Source organism: Loxodonta africana, chromosome 11 (genome assembly GCF_030014295.1).
Source record: "Loxodonta africana isolate mLoxAfr1 chromosome 11, mLoxAfr1.hap2, whole genome shotgun sequence".
Classification (NCBI taxonomy): Eukaryota; Metazoa; Chordata; class Mammalia; order Proboscidea; family Elephantidae; genus Loxodonta; species Loxodonta africana.
Window position 1 is genome coordinate 107,999,442 of NC_087352.1, and position 14,902 is coordinate 108,014,343.

A 14,902-nucleotide genomic window follows, 5' to 3' on the forward strand; every position below is an offset into this window, starting at 1 on the left:
ACTGCCACTGATCCATCTCAATACATCATTGTGATAGGATTTGCAACACACAGGGAACTTACCTCAGATGAGAGAATGGTAGACAATCATACAATACTGGGAATCATGACCTAGCCAAGTTGACAGATATTTTGGGAGGATACAATTCAATCCATGACGCTCGTTAATGTCAATTATTATTGCTATTTTATAAATTTGTTCACAGCAATAGAATTCAGAAGACTTCCTAGACTGGCTTTGACATAGAATTAAAACTCGACTTCATTTCCCTCAGTGTATCTGCTTCTTCCAGTAATGTAGATACATAGGACAAACGAAGTCTGTAGATGAGAAAGCTGAAGGATAACATAAGATGTATGTTCCCTGGTAAAAAAAAAAAAAAAAAACAACCCAGTGCCTTTGAGTGTTCCCTGGAATGAATGGTTATTTAAGGCAGATCCTGGCCAGTTATTTCTGTCTCTACAAAGGATAGAACAAGGTGGAATGGAATCAGCTTCAGCAGGAGAGATTTTCAGTTGAAATTAGGTCAACTGTGAATTTTCCCATATGAATGGGTGAACTGTCTAGGGAGGTCAAAGCATTGTCCTTGTTAGGCACATCTACAATTAGTCATTGACATGACTGTGGTCACTAATCTAGGTGGTCTGGGCTCAGTTGCAGCAACAGTGGACAATTTCTTTTTTTTTTATTGTGTTTTAAGTGAAAGTTTACAAATCAAGTCAGTCTCTCACACAAAAACCCATATACACCTTGCTACACACTCCCGATTACTCTACCCCTAATGAGACAGCCCGCTCTCTCCCTCCACTCCCTCTTTTCATGTCCATTTCACCAGCTTCTAACCCCCTCTACCCTCTCATCTATCCTCCAGGCAGGAGATGCCAACATAGTATCAAGTGTCCACCTGATCCAAGAAGCTCACCCCTCCCCAGCATCTCTCTCCAACCCATTGTCCAGTCCAATCCATGTCTGAAGAGTTGGCTTCGGGAATGGTTCCTGTCCTGGACCAACAGAAGGTCTGGGGGCCGTGACCACTGGGATCCTTCTAGTCTTAGTCAGACCATGAAGTCTGGTCTTATGAGAATTTGGGGTCTGCATTCCACTGCTCCCCTGCTCCCTCAGGGGTTCTCTGTTGTGTTCCCTGTCAGGGTAGTCATCGGTTATACCTGGGCACTATCCAGTTCTTCTGCTCTCAGGATGATGTAGTCTCTGGTTCATGTGGCCCTTTCTGTCTCTTGGGCTCTTATAATAACATTGTGTCTTGGTATTATTCATTCTCCTTTGATCCAGGTGGGTTGAGACCAATTGATGCATCTTAGATGGCCGCTTGCTAGCGTTTAAGACCTCAGACGCTGCTCTTCAAAGTGGGATGCAGAATGTTTTCTTAATAGATTTTATTATGCCAATCGACTTAGATGTCCCCTGAAACCATGGTCCCCAGACCCCTGCCCCTGCTACGCTGGCCTTCGAAGCATTCAGTTTATTCAGGAAACTTCTTTGCTTTTGGTTTAGTCCAGTTGTGCTGACCTCCCCTGTATTGTGTGCTGTCTTTCCCTTCAACTAAAGTAGTTTTTATCTACTATCTAATTGGTGAATACACCTCTCCCACCCTCCCTCCCTCCCCACCTCATAACCACAAAAGACTGTTTTCTTCTCAGTTTAAACTATTTCTCAAGTTCTTATAATAGTGGTCTTATACAATATTTGTCCTTCTGCAACTGACTAATTTCACTCAGCATAATGCCTTCCAGGTTCCTCCATGTTATGAAATGTTTCACAGATTCCTCACTGTTCTTTATCGATGTGTAGTATTCCATTGTGTGACTATACCATAACTTACTTATCCATTCATCCATTGATGGGCATCTTGGTAGTTTCCATGTTTTTGCTATTGTAAAAAGTGCTGCAGTAAACATGGGTGTGTGTATATCTGTTTGTGTAAAGGCTCTTATTTCTCTAGGATATATTCCAAGGAGTGGGATTCCTGGATCATATGATAGTTCTATTTCTAGCTTTTTAAAGAAGAGCCAAATCGATTTCCAAAGTGGTTGTACCATTTGACATTCCCACCAGCAGTGTAGAAGTATTCCAATCTCTCCACAGCCTCTCCAACATTTATTATTTTGTGTTTTTTGGATTAATGCCAGCCTTGTTGGAGTGAGATGAAATCTCATTGTAGTTTTTGATCTGCATTTCTCTAATGGCTAATGATCGTGAACATTTCCTCATGTATCTGTTGGATACCTGAATGTCTTATTTAGTGAAGTGTCTATTCATATCTTTGCCCATTTTTTAATTGGGTTATTTGTCTTTTTGTAGTTGAGTTTTTGCAGTATCATGTAGATTTTAGAGATCAGGCGCTGATCAGAAATGTCACAGCTGAAAACTTTTTCCCAGTCTGTAGGTAGTCTTTTTATTCTTTTGGTGAAGTATTTGGATGAGTACAAGTGTTTGATTTTTAGGAGCTCCAAGTTATCTAGTTTTTCTTCTACATTCTCTAAAATGTTTTGTATACTGTTTATGCCATGTATTAGGACTCCTAACATTGTCCCTATTTTTTCTTCCATGATCTTTATTGTTTTAGATTTTATATCTAGGTCTTTGATCCATTTTGAGTTAGTTTTTGTACATGGAGTGAGGTATGGGTCTTGTTTCATTTTTTTGCAGATGGATATCCAGTTCTGCCAGTACCATTTGTTAAAAAGATTGTCTTTTCCCCATTTAACTGTTTTGGGGCCTTTGTCAAATATCAACTGCTCATATGCGGGTAGATTTATGTCTGGATTCTCAATTCTGTTCCATTGGTCCATGTATCTGTTGTTGTACCAGTATCAGGCTGTTCTGACTACTGTGGTGGTATAATAGGTTCTAAAATCAGGTAATGTAAGGCCTCCCACTTTGTTCGTCTTTTTCAGTAATGCCTTATTTATCCAGGGCCTTTTTCCCTTCCATATGAAATTGGTAATTTGTTTCTCCATCTCATTAAAGAATGTTGTTGGGATTTGGATTGGAATTGCATTAAATGTATAGATCACTTTTGGTAGAATAGGCATTTTTATACTGTTAAGTCTTCCTATCCACGAGCGAGCTATGTTCTTCCACTTATGTAAGTCTCTTTTGGTTTCTTGCAGAAGTGTACTGTAGTTTTCTTTGTATAAGTCTTTTACATCTCTGGTAAGATTTATTCCTATATCTTCTTGGGGGCTAGTGTAAATGGCATTGATTTGGTGATTTCCTCTTCGATGTTCTTTTTGTTGGTGTAGAGGAATCCAACTGATTTTTGCATGTTTATCTTGTATCCCAATACTCTGCTGAACTCTTCTACTAGTTTCAGTAGTTTTCTTGAGGATTCCTTAGGGTTTTCTGTGTATAAGAGCATGTGATCTGCAAATAGAGATACTTTTACTTCTTCCTTGCCAATCTGGATGCCTTTTTTTCTTTATCTAGCCTAATTGCTCTAACTAGGACCTCCAACACAATGTTGAATAAGAGTGGTGATAAAGGGCATCCTTGTCTGGTTCCCGATCTCAGTGGGAATGTTTTCAGGCTCTGTCCATTTAGGGTGATGTTGGCTGTTGGCTTTGTATAAATGCCTTTTATTATGTTGAGGAATTTTCTTTCTGTTCCTATTTTGCTGAGAGTTTTTATCATGAATAGGTGTTGAACTTTGTCAAATGCCTTTTCTGCATCAATTGATAAAATCATGTGATTCTTATCTTTTGTTTTATTTATGTGGTGGATTACATTAATTGTTTTTCTAATGTTGAGGCATCCCTGCATAACTGGTATGAATCCCACTTGGTCACGGTGAATTATTTTTTTGATATGTTGTTGAATTCCATTGGCTAGAATTTTGTTGAGGATTTTTGCATCTATGTTCATGAGGGATATAGGTCTATAATTTTCTTTTCTTGTGGTGTCCTTACCTGGTTTTGGTATCAGGGATATGGTGGCTTCGTAGAATGAGTTCGATAGTATTCCATCCTTTTCTATGCTCTGAAATACCTTTAGTAGTAGTGGTGTTAACTCTTCTCTAAAAGTTTGGTAGAACTCTGCAGGGAAGCCATCCAGACCAGGGCTTTTTTTTATTGGGAGTTTTTTGATTACCTTTTCAATCTCTGCTTTTGTTATGGGTCTATTTAGTTGTTCTGCCTCTGTTTGTGTTAGTTTAGGTAGGTACTGTGTTTCTAGGAATTCATCCATTTCTTCTAGGTTTTCAAATTTGTTTGAGTATAGTTTTTCATAGTAATCTGATATGATTCTTTTAATTTCAGTTGGGTCTGTTGTAATATCGCGCCTCTCATTTCTTATTCGGGTTATTTGCTTCCTCTCCTGTTTTTCCTGTTGTCCGTTTGGCCACTGGTTTATCAATTTTGTTGATTTTTTCAATAAACCAGCTTTTGGGCTTGTTAGTTCTTTCAACTGTTTTTCTGTTTTCTATTTCATTTAGTTCAGCTCTAATTTTTATTATTTGTTTTTTTCTGGTGCCTGTGGGTTTCTTTTGTTGCTCTCTTTCTTTTGTTCAAGTTGTAGGGATAATTCTTTGATTTTGGCCCTTTCTTCTTTTTGTATGTGTGCATTTATTGATATAAATTGACCTCTGAGCACTGCTTTTGCTGTGTCCCAAATGTTCAGATAGGAAGTGTTTTTATTCTCATTGGAGTCTATGAATTTCTTTATTCCATCCTTAATGTCTTCTACAACCCAGTCTTTTTTGTGCAGGGTATTGTTCAGTTTCCAAGTGTATGATTTCTTTTCCCTGCTTTTCCTCTTTTTGATTTCCACTTTTACGGCCTTATGGTCAGAGAAGATGCTTTGTAATATTTCAATGTTTTGGATTCTGCTAAGGCTTCCTTTATGACCTAATATGTGGTCTATTCTAGAGAATGTTCCATGTGCACTAGAAAAGAAAGTGTACTTGCTTTCTGTTGGGTGGAGTGTTCTGTATATGTCTATGAGGTCAAGTTGGTTGATTGTGGCTTTTAGATCTTCCATGTCTTTATTGAGCTTCTTTCTGGATGTCCTGTCCTTCACCGAAAGTGGTGTGTTAAAGTCTTCTACTATTATTGTGGAGCTGTCGTTCTCACTTTTCAATGCTGATAAAGTTTTTTTGTATATCTTGTAGCCCTTCATTCGGTGCATGGTTATATCTTCTTGGTGTATTGTCCCTGTAATCATTATACAGTGTCCTTCCTTATCCTTTCTGATGGATTTAACTTTGAAGTCGATTTTGTCAGAAATTAATATTGCCACTCTTTTTTGTTTGTTGTTTGCTGGATATATATTTTTTCCTTCCTTTGAGCTTTTGTTTGTTTGAGTCTCTATGTCTAAGGTATGTCTCTTGTAGGCAGCATATAGACGGATCTTGGATCTTGTTTTTTAATCCATTATGCCACTCTCTGTCTCTTTATTGGTGCATTTAGTCCATTTACATTCAGGATAATTATGGATAGGTATGAATTTAGTGCTATCATTTTGATATCTTTTGGTGTGTGTTGTTGACTGTTTCTTTTCCCACTTAATTTTATGTGCCGAGTAGGTTTTCTTTATATATTGTCCTTTCCTCATATTTGTTGTTATTGATTTTGTTTCTGCTGAGTCTCTATTTTTCCCTTGTATTTTATTTTGATGAGTAAGATAGTTTGTCTCCTTTGTGGTACCTTATTATTTACCCCTATTTTTCTATATTTATAACTCACTTTTATTACTTTGTATCACCGTATCTTCCTCTCCACACGGAAGCTGTATGATTACATTTCTTAGTCCCTCTTTATTATTTTAATATTGTCTTCTTTTATATAATAACATCGCTGTTACCCTGTGTTGGGCTTTTTTTGTTGTTTTTTAATCTTGCTTTGTTTTTTTCGATTTCCACATCTGGGTTGACTTCTGGTTGCTCTGCCCAGTGTTCTAGTCTTGGGTTGATACCTGATATTATTGATTTTCTAACCAAAGAACTCCCTTTAGTATTTCTTGTAGTTTTGGTTGGTTTTTACGAATTCCGTCAACTTCTGTTTATCTGGAAATGTCTTAATTTCACCTTCATATTTTGGGTTTTTTTAATTTAAGAGACAGTTTTGATGGATATATGATTCTTGGCAGGCAATTTTTTTTCCTTCAATTTTTGAAATATGTCATCCCATTGCCTTCTTGCCTGCATGGTTTCTGCCCTGTAGTCCAAGTTTATTCTTATCAGCTCTCCTTTGTAGGTGACTTTTCTTTGATCCCTCACTGCTTTTATAATTGTCTCTTTATCTTTGGTTTTGGCAAGCTTGATTATACTATGTCTTGGTGACTTTCTTTTAAGATCTACCTTATGTGGAGTTCGATGAGCATCTTGGATAGATATCTTCTCACCTTTCACAATATCAGGGAATTTTTCTGCCACCAAATCCTCAACAATTTTCTCTGTATTTTCTGTTATCCCTCCCTGTTCTGGTACTTCAATCACTCATAGGTTATTTCTTTTGATAGAGTCCCACATGATTCTTGGGGTTTTTTCATTTTTTTGTATTCTTTTATCTGATTTGTCTTCAAATATATTAGTCCCAAGTGATTTATCTTCAAGTTCAGAAACTGTAGTTTCTACTTGCTCAGTTCTGCTCCTCTGACTTTATATTGAGTTATCTAATTCTGTAATTTTATTGTTAATCTTCTGAATTTCTGATTGCTGTCTATCTGTGGATTTTTCCAGCTTATTAAACTTTTCATTATGTTCCTGAATAATCTTTCTGATTTCTTGAGTTGCTTTATCTATGTGTTCCTTGGCTTGTTCTGCATATTGCCTCATTTCTTTCCTGATGTCTTGAAGGGTTCTGTATATTAAGCTTTTGTATTCTGCATCTGGTAATTCCAGTAATGCACTGTCATGTAGAAGATCCCTGGATTCTTTGTTTTGAGAGCATGTTGAGGTGATCATGGCGTGTTTCTTTATGTAACTTGATATTGACTGTTGTCTCTGAGCCATCTAGAAGTTATTGTATTATTTTATGCTTGCTTACTGTGTCATAGATGCTTGCTTTCTTTTGTTTTGGTATACTCCTATGGGTTGCTTGAGTGAGCTAGCTTGATTATTTTCACCTTTGAAGCTCTGGTGAACTGTCCCCAGCTGGCTAGAGCTGTTATCAGGTATATGAGTCTAGGAGTTCATTCAGTTTTCTTGTATGAATTCAGCTCTAGTTTCCAGGTAGCTTATATCAAGTGTGTGGTACAGGCTCTGTCCTACAGTCTTAGAGGGGCAGGGGTGATTGGCATATATATCAGTATCTGATTGTAGCAGGGGGTCACACTCTGAACAAGGCAGGGGGCTAAGAACCGACTCTCAAGTGTCTCTGAGGAAAACACATCTCTGTTCTCTGGAGCGTCCCGGTGGGTGGGTTCTACAGAGGGACCATAGGCACCCAAAGTTTTTGTCATAAGGACTGGGAGGTACCAGTTATCTTTGGACCCCTTTTGCAGGTGGCTGGGTGACCTGAGTGGAGCTACCAGTCCTTAGGTCCTTGTTGTGGGTAGTTGAGGACCTTGTTTAATAGGCAAAGCAATGTCGAACGTCAAACACCCACCTCTCCACTGCACAGCTGAAATGGTTGGAGTTTGCCAACAAGGGCGTATTCTCCCGAAATAGGCCCACACAGGTCCATGCAGAAGGGAAAGGTGCTCAAGGTCCACGGATGGTTTATGTCTGGACAGAAGCCGCTTCAGTCCTGCTGTCCCCCAGTTAATGGAGCTAGGATATTATCTTTTCCCCCCAGTTGCAAATTTTTTCCTTCCCCACGGCTGGGAGGATGGCTGTCGGTGCACACTGGGGTCCATCTCAGGCCCAGGGATTTGGCTGCTGAAGCTGGCTTGGGGGTGCGGGGGGGGGGGCACGGTAAAATATAGGCAAGTACTTAGCTTTTGTAGGGAGCCGTTCTCTTCAGGTTCCAGAGGTGTGAGCAGGCTGTGTGGCTGGCTGCCCCTCCCTTAGGAAACTGCAGCTGAATGCTAGTACCAGCCCGCCGCCACCTCCACCGCCACCGCCACCACCACCACTACAGCTCCGGGAATGGTGCCTGAGGGCTCCCCGCGATTCAGGACTGGTAACTCCTCTCCACTTCTGAAAGGCCTCTTCCTCCCCCTGCCTCTCAGTTCATTGTCTAAGCTTGCCTTTGATGCTCAGGGCTCCCAGCTTGTCACAAATATATTCGTTTCACTTGTTTTTTCGGGTCTTTGTTGTAAAAAGGGCTGGACAGAAGCGTTTGTCTATTCCGCCATCTTGGCTCTGCCCCTGGCAATTTCTTGATGTGAGGAATTTATGGCATGTGAGATCCATTCTTCTGGAGGGGTGGGGGGCGGTGCTGAAAGGGAAGCCAGCCAAAGGTTGAGACTGATTTTAAACTGTGGTAGGGAGACTAAGATTCTATGAGGGTCAGACTGTGGATAAGAATGATCCGGTGGGGAGAGACTTGGGGACAACATGAAGAGCAGAGTTCCTGGGTGCTGGGCCACCAGATCACACTGCACAAGTGTAATAGCCTCCTCCCAGGTGTGTTCCTGGGAAGGAAGTGAGTGGAAGAGTGCTAGTTGTTAATGTTGGAGGGTAGATGTGCCAACTAGTGTCCCATTGAGGAGGACTGGTTTTAAGACTCTGATCCTGTTTATTAATCAGATCGTTTGAAGTTTCTTAAGTCTACTGGAGATATTTATCATTGGGGAGATATGCAGAGGAATTCAGGAAACATAAGAAAAAGTTCTTTATGAAGAATTTGAAATGAGCTTTCAGGACCAACTCTATCTTGTCCTTGTAGAACCTGGGATTCTAACCCAGCCAGGGTTGTCAGAAAGAGGCCATTTTCTTCAATAGGGAGGTAGCCATGGAAGAAACTGTAGTGCAGGTCTAGGTCCTAGAGATCAGAGTAGAGCTAAGCCTTCACATGGCCCCAACTAGGGGAAGAAACAGCCATCTGAGAACCAAACAGGGCCACCTCTCCCCCCTGCCCAAGCATGGCATGTAAGGGAGTCTTTGCTATGGCTTTCTACCTACATTGATCCCTGCTCTTGCCTTTGATTAGTTGTGGGAACCAAAGGCCATTCTTGGAAGTACTTGAAGGTCTCCATCTAGATATGAGGAGACTGCCCTGTCCGTTATGTCCCTCAGCTGTCTGTTCCTGGGACTGGGTGTGTTTGAGGAACCTGGAGGCATGGCTGGATGCGGTGCTGTGTTAATATGTACGGGACCACTGACCCAGCCTGTAGGATAGTCCTGTCAAGTAGGGCGGAATGAGGCCCTTCAGCAGGGAGTTTACATGAGGGAAAAGAGCAGGGTGTCTAAGGAGCCAATAGCATAACGGAAGGTAGGCAGCCCTCTTTGTTTGGGGCATGAGGACATCCAACTATCCACTTAAAAAGCTTAAGTCACCTTCTGAAAGCCCCATGTTGGCTTGGCTCAAGGAGCTGGGGGCCTTGGGAGTGGCCCTGGCCAGTACTTTGTGGCATTGTGATGCTGTGACACTTGCTTTTGTAGGGTCTTGGGAGGTCAAAGTTTTCAGAACGGAAGCTTCACAAAGAGTAGAGACAGCTGGGGCCCCCAGGTGGTCATGACAGAGATCACGTGGGCTCAAACCAAAGGCCCGCACCCCAGGCAGGAGAGGGAGGTCTTTGGTACCTGTGTAGGAAAAAATAACATGGTGTATCTAAGAACAAGGTGGGCAGACCCCCTCCTGCCAGCACCACTGTCATCAGTTTGTAATACCCACCTTACTTCCCGGCTCCCAAGCTGGTCTTTACATATTAAAAAATAAGAGAGGTGGATAACTCAGCATCCACATCCAATTCCTTGGTTTGCTGGAAGCTATGCAGGGTAGGAGCTGGCTTTTCCTGAGTAAACAGTCCAATGCTTTTGCCAGACAATGGGCTTCCTCTTCAAAAAACACGGGTGGTATACTGAGAGAGAATATGGTGCTTTCAGAATTAAGCCAGATGACTGGGAAAGACAGATGGAAAAAGCCTAAATATTTATGATATTGTGGCCTAGAAAGAAAATGAATAAACTGAAGACCACGGGTTATTAAAAAATCTACTTAGCCAGTTATTTTACCTAACACTTTGCCTTCCAAATCTTTTATGTGATTTGCTAATAACATGTTTGAGTTTTATTTCCTTCTTACCTCATTTTTCATATGTATCTCTAGTGAGACTATTTTCTCAGCTAAAAGAACACTTTCTTCACTTAAAGGCACACCAGTAGTTCATTGTGGTTCCTAAAGCCTCCGAGCAAGCTTTTACTTCCGTTCATTGATTTACTTCACACATATTTATTGAATGCTTACTATGTACCAGGTCCTGTTCCAGACTCTGGGAGTTCATTAAGAAAACCAAACAGACAAAAAATCTCTGCCTGCTCTCGTGAAGTTTACTTTTTAAGAGAGAAAAAGGCAATAAACAGCATGGATATGTTTAAAACATAATACGAGATGGAAATAAGAGTTCTGGAGAGAAATAAAGCAGGAAACGAGGAGAGGAAGGGCCAGAAGTATGGGGAGGCATGTAATGGGTGGAGTTGAGTTTTAAACAAGGTGGTCAGGGAAGAGCCCACTGAGATGGTGTCACTTGATCAAACACCTGAAGAAAGTGAGGAAGTTACCAAGCAGATATCCTGGGAGAGAGTTGCAGACGAAGGGAGCAGCAGTCCCAGGTGCTGAAGTGTAAGTGAGCCTGTGTGTTCAAGGGACAGCAAGGAGGCCAGTGTGCCTGTGGCAGCTGACGGACATGGACAAGGAGGTGTTCAGTAGGGCACGTTAGGTTGCGATGTCCTTTAGCCATTCTCGACAGAGATATTGAGCAGGTGACTGGAGGAATCTAGAGTTCAGGGGAGAGGTCCAAGGTAAATTTGGGAATCGTTAGCATGGAGACAATATTTAAAGCTACGGACTACTTGAGATCACAAAAGCCTGGGTATTGAGAAAGGAGAAGAGGACCAAGGCTGAGCCTGAGCACCTGAAGCTAGGCAGACAGGGCTCTGTGGAGGAGCTGTGGAACGCAGGTGGTAAGATAGGAACAAGCAGAGCAGTGTGGTGTCCTGGGCCCAAGTAACGAACCTGCTTCAAGGTGGTTGGCAGGGTTAAGGGGTCAAGGGATGACCACGTTCAACAGCGTAGAGGCTCCCAGCGACCTAGACAAGCAGCTTTTGAGCAGTGATGGGGGCCAGGGCCTGACTGGAATTTGTTAGGGGAGAGCCAAAAATCACAGACCATGAGTACAGATGACTGATTTGAGGCATTGAGCGTGGGAGCTGAGAAAGAGGGAACTGGACCAGAGCGTGGTTTTAAAGATGAGGGAAGTTATAGCACGTTTGTGTCCTGACAGGCAAGCTCCATAGAGGGGCTATTGATAATCAGTATATACCAAGATGTCCAGAATTCAGGGTCTTATGAATGCATGTCTTTGTCGGCATTGCACGTGCAGACTGGGCTGTGTCACAATTCCAGGCAACAATGAAACTGCTAGGAATGAGGATTTCTCCCAGTGGTACCAACCACTCCTGGGCACTACGTTAGTCCAGTGTGATCCAACCAGACATGCGAGACTCGTGCTGGCAAAATGAAAGGTATGATTATTATTTATAGCAAGCAAATAGTAAACAGTAGGAACAGATCAGTTATGCCAAAATGGGCCTGCCCTCCTACATGTAGTTCACTTTGTAGGAGAGGAACGTTCTTACTTCTTAAAGGAGAACCCCAGCTTACCCTTCCTCCAAATTACCCATGTCCACACTTACCTGGCTCCGCAGACACATGTGGTTCCGGTCAGATCCTGTGTTCACGTCACCGCTGCCTTCAGCTCTTGCATGCTGCCTGGGCCTGCGTGGCTCTGCCCACACTGCCTGCGGGGCCTGCACTGCTCCCATCACTGCTCTGCCTGCTGCTGGGCTTTATAAGGCCTAGTGTCACCAGCTCCTGCGGCATTACCCCAGGCCCACGCAGCTCCGTCCATGCTGCCAGGAAAGGGGAAATCCCTTCACTGGGCACTCAGGCCTCTACTCAGGTCAAATAAGTGTTCCAGCTCTCAGCAGCTATGCATCTGCTCTGCTCAGATGCCAGCTGCCTGGGTCTGGCCTCACCTGCTTCCACTCTTCAGGGCTGTGTTCAGCTCCCTCAGCGATCTCCTGCCCAACTTCTTTCCATAGCCTGACTCTGCCCACTGCAGCCGTCTCTCTGACTACCCCACTGTCTCTCTCTGTTCAGTGTGACAGCCCCCAACCTGTATTACAGCTCTTTATTTGGGTCTAGGAGTTTCTCAGCACAGGAACCCCAGGTCCAAAGGATGTGCTCTGTTCCAGGTTCTTGACGGTCAGGAGGTCCCTAAAAACTGCTGTGAAGTTGCCGCTATGTAGGCAATTTCAAGGCATGGCCCTCCCAGCAGGGCCGAAAACCAGCCAATCCCCTAGGTGGACTGCAAGCTGCTCTATCCTATTGAGTGGATTACAAGCCGCTTTTGTGGCAAGTAAACCAACCAATCCCTGCAAGCCGCTTTTGTGGATAGTAAATAGACGAATCACTTGCAAGACTGTGGCCCAGTGAATCATTCCGGGAGAATTACAAACCCAGGGCCACAAAGGCCATATAAGAGAAACCCCTTGTAGCATAGCATGCATGTATGGATGATTTCAAAGGAAGGAGCCCTGGGGCCCAGCATTTGCAGTACTCTTTGTCCCTGCTGGTTCCGTCTTGGGGGCCTGTACACCTACCTGTGTTGGTCCTGCTGGTGAGTCCAGGTTACACCACAAGTGCTCATGGAAGGACAGCTGTTAGTGGTGAACCTAGAGCCTTTGTTGGGTTTCATGATATAGGTTGCTTACTCAGTGGACAAAGGCACTAGAGGGTTGTGCAGGTTTGGTTTTGATGAATGTATATTAAATACGGGCACCGCCTGGTTGCCACTCCATTCAGACACATGTATTTAAGATGTATAGATTGAGAGCCATATAATGATTTCAGCAAGGCGTGCAGTTGTGCTTGACCAGAGGCCTGTCCCCCAGAGTGCACTTTGCATATCACAACGAGACCCTGCTAAACTATGTTAGAGCACAACACAAGGGCTCTCATGCACCTTCCTGTATCTGTCACATGAGTGGTTTTACTTTGTGAAGATCCATAGAGCTGGACCTTTCTGACACACACACTCACACACATACCACACATTCACACACACTCACACAGCACATACACACATTCACAGCACAGAAATAAACCACACACTCACACACACACCACAAGGCCCTTCATGTACCTTCCTGTACCTGTCACATGGGTGGTTTTACTTTGTGAAAATCCATAGAGCTGGACCTTTCTGACACACAAACTCACACTGCACACAAACATACCACATGTTCACACACACATAGCACATACTTACACATTCACACACACCACATACTAACACACTCATATACACCACACATGCTCACACACACCATACACACACATACACACACACGTGCTCACAGGTACACTCACACAGCACATACACACACATTCATACCACACAAACCACACACTCACACACAAATACCACACATGCTCCCTCACACACCACACATACTCACACAGCACAAACACACGACACTGGCATACCACACACACCACATACACACACCACACACACATGAAAACACACTCATAAGCATACCCTCACATTTCACACACACCACACACGCATTCATACACACTCAGCATGCACATTCTCACCACACACACATACCACACACACACCACAACTCATACATGCCACACACTCATACTTACACCCAAACTCATACACACAAAGCACACACTCAGACTCATACATGCTCATGCGCTCACACACCACACACATGCACCTCATGAACTCATGCACACACGAACACACTACACATACCTCACATACACCATACATTCCTTGCACACATTCACACACACTTACACACACACCACACACTCACATACACAATACCTTACACAGTACAGACACACACACATAGCACACATGTATACACCACACACACACACATCTCATGCACAGTCACATAGCAAACACACAAATTCACGCAGTTACACCACACTGACACATACCACACACACACCGTATCATACATCCTTACACAGCACACACTCATGCTTAAAACACACGTGTACGCTCATACACTTGCACCACAAAGAAACGTACACACACACACTCACACACTGATGCTCACCCATATTTGCACCATACACACACGTGCATATTCACATACACAACACTTCAGTGAAATATTTTAAGAGCTAAGTCAGATGACGCCTTGTACTCACTCAAACCCTTAGTGCCATCTGGCCCCGCTCAGCACGCAAGACTGTCCCGCTCAGTGGCCTGCAAGGTTTGTGGCCACAGCTGCCCCCACTCTTCTCTAGGCAGTGTGCCTCCGAAGTGGGATCCCGCTTCTACTTTGCCCACAGTAGGTGCTCAGTAGGAATTTATTGGAAGGGAATTAAAAGTAACTCAAACGGGGTTTACCTTGTAGTCCTGGGGCTATGTCTTTGATGCCCTCGGGAGCTAGTTGCTTTATCCAAATTCCATTGCCGTTGAGTTGATTCTGACTCATAGCAATTGTACAGGACAGAGTAGAACTGCCCCACAGGGTTTCCAAGAAATGGCTGGTGATTCGAACTGCTGACCTTTTGGTTAGCAGTTGTAGGTCTTAACCACTGTGTCACCAGGGCTCCAGGAGCTTTATCAGTGCCTTTTGAATTATGATTATGATGGACTAGAATTATCCAAACATTAGGTTTTCACAGAGACTTTTCTTTTAAAGTAGGCTTTCTATATTTTCCATCTACACGATAATATAAAATTCACAAGAAACTTAAAATTCCTTGTGACCTCAGCACCCAGAGATAGCCACTACTTATAT